Below are 15,125 nucleotides of genomic sequence, written 5' to 3'. Positions count from 1 at the left end.
TAGAAAGGGCGCACATGACGTGAAGTACGCAAACCAGGCAGTGGAGTAGCTTAGCTTCATTGTCAAAATATTCAAATTATCACTAAAAGAAAGAGATTCCTTTCTGAATTCAACAATCCTCCTTGGCCTCCGAGGGCTCACACAGGAGATTATTCTTAAGCCGTTCAATGTAAGCAGCACTAGTGAAAGCGGAGAACTCTGGCAGGGAGGAGATCAAGTCCCTCGGCCTTTCCCACCTGCCATCTCAGCCCCAGTTTAATGCTTAAATAGTTAACAATGCAACAGAGAACCTGAAAGCATGCGTGGCCCCAGGGGAAAAATCATGTGCAGTCTACAACAATTTAATAAAGCAGAGCAGAGGCAGTTAGGAAAAATAACACATCTACATTTGACAGGATGCTACTTGCAGACTGTTGTTTTTCAGGTCAGAATTTGGATTTCAAAAATCACAGAAAAAAGGTTTTAATATGTCAATTCTATTATTTTTTTTTTTTGTGAAGAATACGGTTTTTTAAAATGACCCAATACCGTTAAACACTTCTAGATATACTTGTTTCTGAGCTTCAGAGTAGCAAGAAAAATCACATTTTTCTAGGAACGAGGATTGGTGCACGGCAAACAGATCAGTTAGAGGGAATTGTCTTAAATAAAGGGGAGATATTTAGGGGGAAGTGATTTGTTTATTCAGTGATGACGAAAACTAAAGTTTCCTGAATCTAGAGCGTTACGATTTCTAGAATGCATTTCTGCTGTCACAATCTGTTTTTCTAAGCTTTAGCTTCTGAGAGCCGCTTTGAGAAACACGTCTTTTTCTCTGTTAATGAACTGGTTTAGCTGCCTGCTGAGCGTTCACTGAAACCCGAATTGAACAAAGGGATTTCCCTCCAGTTTCAGCTCATTCACTTGGAGCTACTCCTGATTTTGCTTAAGTAAATTCTTCAAACTGACTTTTTTATTTCAAGTGATTTGAGTGGGAAAGAACTGGGCAAGCCTTGACGCCGGGAGGCCTGCCTCGGCTTCCAGCGAAAGACTCCTCTGGGTTGAGGATGTGCAGGGCCTGTTTTCGAAAAGCCTCCCAGATAAGTTTTTTATTTTCTAAGGACTGTAATTCCAGACGGAAAGGAGCCCACCCGATTTGGCAGATTACAGGCAACTAAGTCTTACTTTGGGGAGCTGGATCACCGCGACTGAGATTATACCTCTGAAGTGGAGACCGTAAACAGGACATTCCTATTCATTTCACAGCAATGGAGTCGTTTTAAAGACAACACGGAGGAGCGTGTTGTGAAAGGGTCACTCAGAGTTTGAACAGATCTGTGGGCCAGGCACCCAGCCCTCTACCTTCTCACACAATCCCCGGGGGACTTCAGTCACCACCCAGGGTTTCAACTACTCCTTGGGGTCACAGACCTCCCAAATCTCTATCTTCAATCCTGAACTCCTTTCAAATTTCAGGCGAATCCATCTACCTTCCTCCTGCACCTCTCAGCTTAGATATCATCAGTGCCCCTGAAGGTCACCTATACTAAAGCAGGGGCTCCGCACGGCTAACCCGCCAGGCTTGCTCCTCCAGCATCAGCGATTTCAGCCACTGGCACCACTAAGTGATAAGAGCTAACATTTACTGGATGCTCACCAGGTCACGGCCACTGTTTTAAGCACTTTACTTAATGCTCCAAACAACCAACCATACGTGGAGGAAGCATTAACCTCATCTTATTTATGGGGAAACTGAGGCTTAGGAGTGATGCCAATTTGCCCATGGTCACACAATCAGCAAGCAGCTGAGCCGGGCTTTGCATCCAGAGTGTGGGATTGGAAAGTCCGCATTCTCAATAGTCTCTTCACTGTGTTGCTCCCCAGCTGCTCCAAAGTTAGAAACTCTGGAGGCAAACTAGATTTTACTCACTGACTAAGCTACACAGATTCTTCGAGCTTATTGTCTCTCAAATCTGTTTCCTTCTCTTCATTTCCATAGTTACCAGTGTTTGGGTGATGTTTTGCCTTCATTACAGCCTCCAAATCAGTGCAGCAGGACAACTCTGGAATTTTACTTCGTTTGTCCTCCCAACATCCTTTCTAGCTCATTTAAAACAGGTGCAGGCTTTGTAATTCCTTGTATTTTAGCCCAGATGACGGCAGAAGCAGTCTGTCTTTCTAAACATTTAAACCCAGTGAGGAGACTCTGCCCAACTTCAGGGTCGAGAGAAGCAGAGAGCGGTAAGAGGGAGAGAAAAAGGCACTGTCCCCTCCACCCCCAGCTCCTGGGGCTGGAAAGGAAAAGGGGCCCTGGCACAGCTCTGTCCCCAAGGCAGGGCAGAACCCTCTAGAGGACAGCTGCGGGTGTGCTCAGGGAGGCCAGGCCTGGGGCAAGAGTGGCAGGGCTTCAAGAGACCACTACCCCACTGTCATATACCAAAGACCAGCCCTCACCTACCAGGTGCCAGGGAAATCCCCAGATTCTAGGACACACTCCATGGGGGAAAGGGAGACACCTAAAAATGACTGCAATGAAATTTCTCTCTAGGTTGGAGGAATGGGGAATACAAAAGTGAGTACTTCCTGCATACTTGACACCGTGGAATGAGATTCAGACCTGTGAGGGGCGCCTGAGTAAGGTGCAAAGAATCACAGACTCATGTGCATCTGTGCTATAGACTAGCTTCAACTGCTACAATGGGAGCCAGATTATTTTTCAAAAAATGCCACCACTCCTCCTCTTGTAGAGAGGAGTGTGGACTCTGCAAAGGTGCTGGGGACCTGGCAGCTGTCCTGTGCTTTAGTCCCGGGGGCAGGTAGAGAAGGAAGGAAGGAAACAAGTGCTGATGTCAAGAGTTTACTCACAAGATTAACGCCTCTGATTCCTATGCAAATACCTAGAAAGGGAGAGACAGAGAAAGTTATCTTTAAGGCCTTTATCTTAAACTCTGAATTGCTTAAAAACCAAAGGAAAAAACCAGCAGTCTACTAGGAAGAGAAAAGAGAGGCCAGTGCTGCTAGAATCTTGGGGCCCAGGACACTGCCGCTTCTGAGCCTGGACGTGCCTCCCAGACCAGCTGCCTGGACGGAGTTTCCATCAGTTTGGAAACCAACTGTTTCCAACAGTTCTGGAAACTGTTGGTTTCCAGAAGATGGAAATGAGAGTGTGCTGGAAACTGGGGTGGTGTCGGGGAGGAGAAATGATACAAATGTGACAAATTTGTTGATTCAAAGATGTTGCAGTAATGGTAGGTCCTTGTGACACCAAATGTCTACAGGGATTTGGACTTTGAGGTCAGTCATGTCCTCAAAACAAATTCCATTTAAATTCTGTGGCTGAATATCTGAGACTTCGGATGAGGCTTATGAAGGCCCTGATGAAAACCAGAGAGGATTCTAGATAAGCCAGGATGTATCAGCCAGTATGCCGAGATTAGAACTTTTGGAACAGGGAGCTCTGGTTGGAAGAATTTCAGACATACAAGAATCAGCAAATAGGGGACCCCATTTTCCTGCTGCACAAGCACCCACTAAGTCTGCCCGGCATGTGGGGCGCGTCCAGAGGGAAGACGGACCCGGGAGAGGAGGAGCTATCTGGGGGGCAAGTGCCCCGTCACAGAGGCAGGGCGCGCCAAGACAGTCCCCCCCGCCGCTTCAGTTATTAGGAAAATGAGTATTTGGTATTAAATGGTGCCCAAGAAAAAACCCCCAGACAGGGAACTTGGGAGTTAGGGTGCGTTGAGCAAGCAGATAGAGGTCCGGAAAACCAGAGCGCAGGGCCGCTCTCCTCTCCTAAGGGTCTGGCCTCTGCTGACGCTTGCTTCCCTTCTCACACCAGATGGGGGAGCCCAGATGGAAAAGAGGAGGGGGCAGTCAATGAGCACTCACAGGGCTCAGCCCCAACCCTCACCATCCAACAGGGGCAACCATGTGCTGGAGGCTACCTTCTAACCTGTGGTGCCCCAAAACTTAGAGGCGGTGGAGGGTGTGCTGGACAATGGGGACCGGCCCACCCTACTGGCCAGAACTCAATTTCCATGTGGCTTCCTTCAAACTACTACTAGCCTGGCAAGTAAAGAGCTTATCAGCAAAGGGTCATTTCTACGTACTGGACACGGAGATCCCTACTGGTTCCTCAGTGTCTCTGTTCTCAGACTGGCTCCGCTTCATCCCTTCATTCTAATCACAATGCCGCTGTCAGAGTGATTCTTCTAACATGCAAATACGCTCCCCTCACTTGGCTGTTTGGAATTCTTCAATGGTCCCATTAATTTCCATCAGTTGCAACCAACAGTCCTGACTGATCCACTGAAAGTTTTTAATCAGGAGAGCGATACGCTAAGGGCTCGCGTTATAGAAAGAGACCTCAGACAGCAGACAGACAGATTATGCTCCTGCATTTATCCATTCTATACATGAAAATCAGTAATTCCATAGGAAAAAACACAGAAAACAGTTTTTTAAAGCTGTGCACAAAAAAGACGAACAGCAATAACTGAACACTGAAGTTTCTCTGTAAAACTGAGTGTTGACAGGGAGCTCTAAAGCTCCCCTGAATCGGAACTAGCAAACGGGAACCATTTTAGGGAAACAACAAAAAATGATGATCACCCTAATGTGGTTCTAATTTGCACGTTGACTGTGTGTGTGCACGTCTGTTTTATGAATCACTTTTAATTCCTGTGCTCAAACAAAAAGGGAAAAATTACCTTGGTAAATGCCACATAATGGATCAATTAAGTTATTCCCCAAATAAAGTACACTTTGTCATAGTATAAACACGCATAACTCCTAGCACTATTTTAAACACATTGATAGAGAGATGTGCTTTATTTATTAAACACCCTCCTATATTATGACCCCCCCAACGCCCTTCATCCCCAACGGCCTTCACTTTAACTTTTTGTTTGTTCAGGGAGTCAAGGAAGTAAAAAAAAAAAAATTAATGGTATTTCTTGGATAGTAACTTTCCTTACCTAAAGGTGGTATGATAACGTGTTTTACTCTCCCTTATTCTTTTACTAGAAGCATACTCTACTTAATACTAGGTTGTGTTCCTACAGTTAGTTAAAAAACGTTAACCAAATGATACTCTTCTGCTGGATGCAGTCCAAGAAAGATGGGCTGCTGGAGTGCAAAGAGCACCGGCTTTGGAGTCACATGGCTCTAGGTCAGAATACTGGCTCTGCTACTTGCCAGGTATGTAACCTTAAGCAAGTTCCCTAACTTCTCTTCATGCTTACATCTCTCTACCTGGCAGAGCTGTTGTAAGATTATGCATTACATATGTCCACATGGAGGCACAGTGACTGGGGCAGAGTCTGAAGTTTATGTACAAAGTAGATGTGGCCTGTTAATAAGTATCAAGAATGATTTTATACACTGGGTAAGGTCACAATTAGGAAATATTAAGAACCTGTTTCAGAATACAATACATATAACAGAAAGTATGGATTATTGGTTCACTTCAATCATCCTTCTTTAATTTGGATCATGACACAATTCCATTTTCTAACACATACTTGTAAAAGAAATTTCTAATTATTTCCTGCCTGCTTCAAAACTTTGTATGTCATGTATTTGAAAGATTTTTAAATTCTTAAGCAGTATAATATTATTAGCTCTGCTTTTTTTTTTTTTTTTTTTTTTTTTTTGCGGTATGCGGGCCTCTCACTGTTGTGGCCTCCCCCATTGCGGAGCACAGGCTCCGGACGCGCAGGCTCAGCGGCCATGGCTCACGGGCCCAGCCGCTCCGCGGCATATGGGATCCTCCCAGACCGGGGCACGAACCCGTATCCCCTGCATCGGCAGGCGGACTCTCAACCACTTGCGCCACCAGGGAGGCCCTAGCTCTGCTTTTAATGGCAATGTCACATTTAACTAGAGGAAACAACTACAAATAGGCCTGGCATGAATTGGTCTTACAGGTATCATGAAGTCACCCAAATGATATACAGAAGTGATTCTGGCACATTTGGATTTTGCTAGAATCTTTCTTTTGAATGTATAAGTGGGGAAGTGGATTAATTTCAATTAGAACCATTTGGAGAACAGGAATTTAAACACACACATCTAATATTTCACTTTGGCCCTTCACCTGGAGCAGCTGTGGACAGCCTTTCTAGAAGTCAGTCCAAGAGCAAAATAAATTTGGAAGTGGTTCATCTAGTTTAGGAGAAAAAAAAAAACCCCAAAAAACTCAAGTGTAAGATGGGATATAAGAAAACTTACAGAGAAGACTGGAATAAAAAAATATGGCATATTACAGTCAAGGACATTTTGCAAAAAAATATGTGGAGAGAGGCCAAAAGTTATGGTTAAGCAACACAGCACTAAAGCTGCAAAACAGGGGGAGGGTTCCTTTGGGGTGAAGAAGGCAATGGGCTTAAAACAGAGAACTAATACATGTTACAGGAGAAAAACAACCAAAATGTTGGATATGAAATTTAATGACTAGGTGTCATTATTTTGAAATAGGTGCTTAAAACAAATCATAATCTCTATATGTATGATGGAGAAAAATAAAAAATCAAAACTTCTGATAAATATTGGGGATCCTGTCGACCACAAGTTCCCTCAAATTTAGGGGCAAATTTAGGTTACCTCCACTGGATTTAGTGGCATACTTATTTCATAATTTTAGGAAATTTGGACAGAATATATGCAAATTGAGAATCACCTCCCATTATGACTTTAGGAGCATGATTTAGAGACTCTGAATTGTAATGTATGCAACATACTAAATATGATTCTAAATGGAGTCTAATACCCCCAAATTTCCCCTAGCATTAATTTGTTATTTGAAAACATCTTTTTAAGTGTCAGGGAGGGAGATCACAAGTTTCTAGTAAACAAGTCATGATAAATAAAAGGCATTTGTATAGTGCCCCTTATTTCTAAAGTTATATGAATATCAATGACAGTTCTTAGCATGTTCTCTTGATTTTTCTAAAGAGTGAAAAATAGGCTTTCATATTCCCCAACCGTAATTTTTCCCTCAAGGTCTGCAGTTCCTCAAATGAAAATTCTCGGAGAGCAAGTGTTTTCTGGAACATAACCCCCTCTACCGTGGAGAGCGGGAAGCTTTGGCGTGTGCTCTAACGTAAGAGAATGAGAACACAGACTCACAACGGGCCACAGAGAGCAGCCTGGGCAGAAGTCAGCGGGGGTAGCGGAGACACACTTACCTTTCTAAGTTTGAGGTACAGAGGAGTTTCAGATGTGACATGAAACAGAGGCCACATCAGATGTGAGAGCAATCCTAGAAGAGGAAAAAAATGTCAAAAGGTTAAAGAAAAAAAAAAGGCATTGAGAAAAACCACAGCGATACTGTGTTAGGAGACATTTATATACAGAGTGTGAGTTCAGGAACGCCGGGATCAAAAGCTTCTTTCCGTCAGTATGCCACCGTGTTATATTCCAACCTTCCAGAGACACACCTCTGAGTTCTTACAGGATTTTTAGTTTGAGAGAGACAACGTGGTGACGTGGGGACGAGCTGGGGCCACGGTGCCAGAATGCCTACATTCAGATCCAGGTGTCACCCGGAGCCACTCAGAAACCTCACACCACTTGTTGAACAGCTCTCTGCCTCAGCTTCTCGCCTGTAAAATGGAGCCGATAACCATACCTATAGCCTAAAAGCCTGTTGAGGATTAAATGAGTTAATGTGAGCGAAGTGCTGGACACTGCACCTGGGAAGCAAGGTGGACTCCTGTATCTGCAATTCTTTTCCAGAGACCCCAATTCAAGTGAAAATTTCTCAGAGCCTCAGGAAGAAATCAGATGATAATCAGAACCTTTTGTAAAAGGGTCAACTAAGAACGTTATCCTTTAGGAAAAGGAAGCAAGTACCCAAGTAGGGCTGAGCGTGCACTGGGGAAGAGGGGAAGAAGATGACAAAGAGCAAGGAAAGACCATTAAAAGGCCAAAAACAAACAAACAGGCAAACAAAAACCAAACCAAAAAAAAAAAAAAAAAAAACCCAAAACCAAAGGAACCTTTGCTTAACTGCAATTTTTTTTTTCAAAGACAAGCTTACTATTCAGAGGAGAGGCCTGAAGGGCAGGACTTGTTGACAGTAAGCATACCCGTCTTTCTTGTAATTCAACCTAACCCGTAAGGAGGATGTTTCCCTTTCAGTGACTAGATCAGCCTGTATTAGGGCCGCTTTATTTGGATGGATGGGAAGCTGGCTAAGAGGGAAGTATCCTTCTGCTAGGAAGTTTGTCTGTGGAGATAAACACACACATAAATACAAAGATCTAATATATGTTGATCCCCAAACATATTTTGAGGGTCTGACTTAAATTATTTGAAATTCTTCTTGTATAGGACAACAGTCTTCAGGCCTGAGAAAAGGACTCTTTTATGGAGGATCATGTAGTTGACGTTATCTGGTTCTATAAACACAGCAAGAACACAACTTTTAACTACAGTCACTCCCTGGGGCCTGTCTGTAGTTCTATCAATGTAGACAAGATACGCCTCACCGCTTTTAAGCTGAAACATCAAACGGAAAAGTGTCGTTTGATTTCCTACTTCTCCTTCCATCCTCCACCCCTCCCGACTTTGGTATGATGTCACACGAAATTACTTCCAGAAACTGGGAGGATTGAGCAGCCGAGTTATAAAACCTAAGTCAGAGGCTTACAGCTTTCTTATCTACAAGTTAATACTTACGGGGGCGAGAGTCTATCAATGATCAAGGCCATGGTAATTTTCCTGTTTTGTAAGAAATCTAAAATCTCAGCAGAATCACAACCTGCTGAATCGACCACATTTGTATGACCCATACAAGCACCTATCCCTCTACAAGACTGCTACCACGACTCATAAATTTGTAAACCTGTATTTTAAACTTCATCCCTACTTTTAATCCAGACAGAAAACCAAACAGATTGCTTTTAACGTAATCTTTGTGGTAAAAACAAAACAAAAATAACGTGGAGAATAAAATATTAGCCAGTTCCTGTACTTGGGTGCTTACTTACCTCTCCCCTGCCCTCACCTTTTCTAAAGTTTTCCATTATGATTTTAAGATGTTATTTTTCTCAAAGAATCTTGACAACTATTTCCCACTTAAAGCTCTGGTTTAAAAAGAAATCGGGTTTAGCTTGAGAATAACTCAGAAATTGGGCTTGTCCTAGGGTCCTGTGAAATCACAGTAGTCCTCTAGAATGAAAATTTCCCTTACACACTTTTCACTTAGAAGTAAAGGTGCTTGCTTCCTTTGACAAGAGGTTCATAACATAGAGTGGTGGTAAAGCTGGTTAAAGAAACTGTCAAAGGTTTTGTTTTGCATTATTTAACGTTACATCATAGAATGAAAACCTGAAAATGGAAGTCTATCCATCTCAATCACTAAATCTGGTCAGGTGAAAGTCTACAAAACTCTAAATTAAAAGTTTTTTCATCTTCTTACTGAAAATACCTAACCACTGTGCTGAGACTTATTTTTTTTAAAGAATATTATAGAAGAGAGCTTGGATTTGAGAAGGGCAATGCCATACGCTTTCTATGCCTCCTGTTCAGAGGCTGACGGACTGCCCAACAAACTTGCCACATTGAAAAACTGTTTAATAATTCTCCATAAAGGAAAGATTTTTAAAAGCTATGGCACCAATCAGGTAACAATAGATCAATCAGGTTTTCCTAAATGTAGTATTTGCAGTTGAAGCCTGGATAAGTAATTACATTCAAAGTAATGTACAGGGAGCTATCAATCCCCATTCATTCAGCACACATTCACTGAGCCAAGAGCTTTGCTGGGTTTGGAGATATAAAAATGAATACGACACAGCTGCTTTACTTCCAGCTAAAAGAATACACCTAAACAAAGAGCTACAGGGCAATGTGTTAAGTGTTATAATAGAGGTGTGCACAAAGGGCTGAGGGCCAAAGGAAAGAGCTATAAATTCTTCCTGGGAAATCAAGCAAGTGAGGGGAGAGATAAAAGAAGGTATGGTGATGTTTCCTTGTGATAAACTCGACTTTTTCTTTACTGTGTTGTCAAAAGTAAGGCAGTAGTTTTAGGATTTATGAACTGTTCTCATCGCAAGTGCTAAATTGGTCTACAAGCCAGTTTCATTTATGTTTGACGCAGACTTCCAGTTATAACATCCCAAGAATAAACATTTTAAAAATAAATGTGATTTGTAGTATTTCCACTCAACACACACAACCCAGAACAGCACAAACAGCTAAGTGAATGAAACTTAGACACAAAGTTCAAAGATGTTTTGAAACATAAATGAATGAAAGACACATTCTAGAGACTTAGTGATACCACATTAACCATGCCTAAAATAAGTATCCATTTTTTTCTCTTCTTCTTAAAGCAAAAATAAAAGAATCACCTGATTATATCATGGTTAATATTTGTCTTTCTCTACTTCTGTGTTTAAAAAACTAAGGAGGGTATTGAATCCACTTCTACTTAACGTCATTTATTATGCACATCATATTCCTGCTTATAACACAGTTGTGACAGAACCTCCATTGTTCACTACACACTAGCCCCAAACTTGAGGAATTCTAATGTAAGCATGAGAAACCACGTCTCCTTTGGGGTGAATTTCCAAATTCCTCTGTGTTAAATTGAGGTCTAATTTTCCCTGTGCCTGGTTTTCACAAGAAGGTCCATTCCACCCCATGTGCTCCTTTTCAGCTGTCAATAAACAGAGGCAGTGAATTCCCCCACGGCTTCACAAAGCTAGTTAGGCAGAGCCATTCATTCCTTCAGGAAAACAGGGCATTGATTTCAGTGAGTTCCCAGGGAGCAGCTGCAACAAAGAGATCAAAGGCCCACCTCTCTTTCCCTCCACTGCTTTCATTAGGCCAGGCCCAGACAAACAGCGACAGGTTTCCTCGAGACAAGGAGAGGGCCGGCAGACCACCTCATGGTTCAATTCAAATTCATCCGTTTCCTACATTCCAGTGACAGTCCAGAATGCTAACCATGACAAACCAGCACAATCACCCGGCATAATATACTGCTCGCTAGTTCATCCAAGGTCAGAGGGAGAAAACAAGCGCTGAGGGAAGTCCTCCGCTTCTAGGGCCCGCTGAGCCACGATGGCCCCCCGACATTCCATAAATAAACTATGCTCGCTCACTCTCCCTTTCTTTCTCCACCCTGCAATCCCACAAGCGATGGTCTCACTGAATCTGCAGTTTCTTTCGTGTCACCATACCTAAACCACTGGGACACTCTATTCTCAACCTGATGGTTCTGCTGATGATGGGAGGTCAGCTACCCGCACTGCCCTTCTTGGTTCACACCCAGTAAACTACTACCGTGGGGTGAACTGAGAGCTGTAACTCCTGGGGCTTCCCTCAGGCCTCATCTCCAGAGAAGGCCACGCGACCTAGAGAGACTCCGTTTGCACAAATTCTGTTTGCAAAACACAAACACGAACAGAGATGGAACAGTTAGCTTTTTGATGTGAGCTAGGTAATCACCGAAACTGGTACTCCAAGCTCTTAAATGACAGTCTGTGGGTGAATGAGGGGTAGGGTGTGTGTGTGTGTGTGCGTGTGTGTGTGTGTGTGTGCGCGCGCGCGCGCATGTGAGTGAAGAGGGTTAGCGAGGGGGGAGGGGAGAGCCAGAGGGACTAGGAAAGAAAGTGGATTATCCTGATTGGTTACCTACACTGAACACACAGAATTAAAAGACTTCCAAAGTCTCCACTGAATACCGAGCTGCTACTTTGACACCACGTTCACGACAGCCCGTAACAAAATGCGTTCATTTTATTGTGCTCCCCTCCATTTCTGCTGCTATTCCTGAGTCAACATGGGAATAGATGGGTTAAGTTTCAAAATTCCTAAACCAAAAAGAAAATAAACAATACTGGAATGAAAGGTATGGAGAACTCACTCCATGACACAGAACACAACCTTCCCACGTGCCCATCTTAGGAGCTTCGGGACTGACCTGGGGGGGGTCCATTCATTGATTATTCATTTGACTGCCAAAGATGCCATTTTGTATAGGGTACTGAACAGTCCTCAAGGTAAAGACTTTCACTTTTCTCAAACTGGGACAGAAATAAACTTAGAAAATACAGAACTCCCAACTGCGCAGGAAAGGTAGTGGAATTCTTGGTAGGCTCAGTGTGACAGTTATATTAGGAACCTCAAAGCTGACTCTGGCACTGATTCACTTTGGCCTCTGTGTCCCCCTACTCTTCCAAAATGGAGACAGAAACATCCGTGAAGAATTCCTTTACAAAGTATTGTGAAATAATCGTTCCTCAAAAACGATGTACTTCATCGAAGAAAGCTGGTCTTATGAGTAGAACCTCCTTCTATAATAGATCACTCTAATTCAATAGAGCTGCTTTGGAAACTCACTACGTTTCTGTAAATCAAATCATTTTTTAAAAGCACTCAGAAAATTTACTACTTGAAGAACGGCTATGGCAAATGACAACATATACTCATCAATTCACTTATATACTTTTCAAAAGCATTTACAAAGCACTTAGAAACATCAATTTGATCTTCACCATAACCATCTGAGATAGGTGGTTTTATGAATTTCTATTTTTGAATGAGGAAAAAAGCCTCAAGAGAGGTAATAAATTGATTTGCCAAAGTCACAGAACAAATAAGTATATGAGTCACAACTTTAAATACTGTTTCTAAATCCCATGCTGTTTCCTTTGCCCCTAGCTACCACCTCTGCATGTAATTATTCACTGACGTTCTCCGTAACTGTATTAAATAAGTAATCAGAATCTATTTCTAAGCCCAATGCATTGTACCACTCATTCAAGGAGGCAGTGTTTAAGAGTATGGACTCTGGTGTCAGGTTCACATTCAAATTTTAGTGTCACCTTTTAGTAGTTTTTTAAATAAAGCAATTTAACAGTATTTCCAGAACCTCGGTTTCCTCATCTGTAAAAGAGGAATAATACCTTCTTTCACAGGGCTTGCAAAGGATAGAATTAGATAACCTGTGTAAAGCACCTGGAGCAGTGTTAGCATATAAGAAATGCTCAATAATGGTAGCTATTATCATTGATGTTGAAAATCAAACCAATATAAAACTTGTTAAAAGGGGGAAAATGCTTCCTTTTCAATAAAAAGACACAAAATTTAACTTTTAGCCTCTAGATTACATGATTCCCTCTAGCACTAAAAATTTAGCACTCAAGTCTAGGATTTTATGGGCCCAAGTAATAAACCAAGATCAAACTGTCATAAAAGATAGCTACTACACAAAATAGAAACACTAACTGAACTGTCTTAAAAAAAAAAAAAAAAACTGAGGCAATTCCGTGGTTGCTATAAAGCAGCAATGTTGTTTTTCTGTACAATCAGTTTTACTTCTTGCCGTTTAACCATTTTAAGTAGAAATGTATTGGTGTTAGGCAGAAATTCACAGACTATTGCCACACGGAGAGAAAAATACCTAATAGGAATATTTGTTTTATGTAACTAGTGCATTAAAGTTTTCAAAGAACTAATACATGTCTTACTTCATTTGACCCTCATGCTACTCACTAGGAGAACATGGATTAACTTTCTAGCACAAGAAAAGACTGCCAGTGATAAAAGGCAAACCTTACTTTTTAACTCCTTGTCTCATTTTTCATGACCCCTTATTGATAGATGATGGTATGTAGATGCTACAGTGCAGACTGTACAAAATACTATGGGAAGACAGAGACAGGCCAGTAAGTCTTGGAGAGCCAGAAAAGGCTTTGGAAAGCAGATGGCATTTATCCAACTTCTACCTGGTACACAAGCACGTCTAGAATATTCTTGATTGTTCTTGAGCTTCATGGGATTTTCTCTGAATTCTGAATATGTCATTCAGTGATTTAGTTGTCCTTCACTGCTTTTGCTGATCTGCAAACTTCAATGGTTCCCCCTTTAAAAATGGTTTTTATCCAGCGCTTTGATATTTAAAAAGGCAGGGAATCGAGGCCACTGTTGTTTGACTCAACACCACTTAAGGCTCCTTCTAATTCTATAGTTCTGTGATTTTTAAAAATTACTGCTCATTCTTACATTGCATTACCTACTATATAACACATCAGTTTAAATGTGCTTGTTTATCTATAGCCTATTAACACTGAGAAATTTTTTTTTCCTTCACTACCATTTATCTCAGAAATTAATAGTTGGGAAGAACCCTTAAGAATGTCTAAGGAAGCATGTCTCACTAAAGAAACTCAGTCCATAGCTGTGGAACTTTGATCGTTATTTCTTACTTATGAAGGGCTAAGAATTGCCTTTTTATAACCACTTCTAATTGTCTTCTCCAACAATATGAAACATATTTTTTAACAAAAGACATTCAGTTATTTGAAGGCAATTTTAACAATCCCTTACCTTGAGCCATTAATTTGAGACTGTTCTTTCCTAATATAGATACCTAGTGCTATAAGTTTCCCTCTAAGCACTGCTATAGTTGCATCCTAATTATTTGGAAATATGTTTCATTTCCATTCAGTTGAAAATATTTCCCAATTACCCTTTTCATTTATGTCACATGGGTGATTTGGTAAACTTCACCAGGGTGACCATTTGGGCCTGGGTGTTTTCTTTTTTGGAAGGTTTTTGGTGGTGGTGGTATTGTTTATTTGTTTTTAACATATACTATTAATTTGATGTCTTTAATAGATATAGAGCTGTTCAGGTAATCTGTTTCTCCCTGAGGGAGTTTTGGTAGTTTGTAATCTTTCTAGAATTTGGTCCATTTCAAATTTGTGGGCAGAGATTGTAGTATTCTCTCATTAGCCCTGTAAAATCCACGAGGTCAGTAGTCATGGCTCCTCTTTCCTTCCTGATACTGGTAATTTATGTCTTCTCTCTTTTTTCCTTGGTTAGCCTCGCTATATGTTTATCATTTTATTAATCTTGTTCAAAGAAACCAGCTTTCCATTTTGTTGATTTTTCTTTATCATTTTCCTATTTTCAATTTTGTTGACTTCTCTAATTTTTATTATTTACTTTCTTCTGCTTGCTTTAAGTTTAATTTGCTCTTCTCTAGTTTCATAAGTTGGAAACTTCAATTATTGATTTTAGGTTTTTTTCTAATATAAACATTTAATGCTATAAATTTCCTTCCAAGCACTATTTTAGCTGCATCCCACACATTTTTATAGACTATATTTCACTTTATTTTAAAG

General features: G+C 41.3%; 1 protein-coding gene across 2 annotated transcripts in view; it reads right to left on the bottom strand.

The window, feature by feature from the left end:
• PLAGL1 (PLAG1 like zinc finger 1) overlaps window positions 1–15,125 on the bottom strand; it is a 45,473-nt gene that overhangs the window by 23,347 nt on the left and 7,001 nt on the right. For both annotated transcript variants that reach the window (XM_060114792.1, XM_060114790.1), the window contains exons 2-3: window positions 7,167–7,240; window positions 2,845–2,876 (exon numbers count right to left, since the gene is read on the bottom strand). The gene's annotated coding sequence lies outside the window, so the exon portion shown is untranslated. The remainder of the gene's footprint in view (window positions 1–2,844; window positions 2,877–7,166; window positions 7,241–15,125) is intronic.

The sequence above is a fragment of the Mesoplodon densirostris genome, chromosome 12 (assembly GCF_025265405.1).
Source record: "Mesoplodon densirostris isolate mMesDen1 chromosome 12, mMesDen1 primary haplotype, whole genome shotgun sequence".
In the NCBI taxonomy this organism is placed as follows: Eukaryota; Metazoa; Chordata; class Mammalia; order Artiodactyla; family Ziphiidae; genus Mesoplodon; species Mesoplodon densirostris.
The sequence above is the reverse complement of the archived record's forward strand: the minus strand, read 5'-3'. Positions and strand labels throughout refer to the sequence as shown.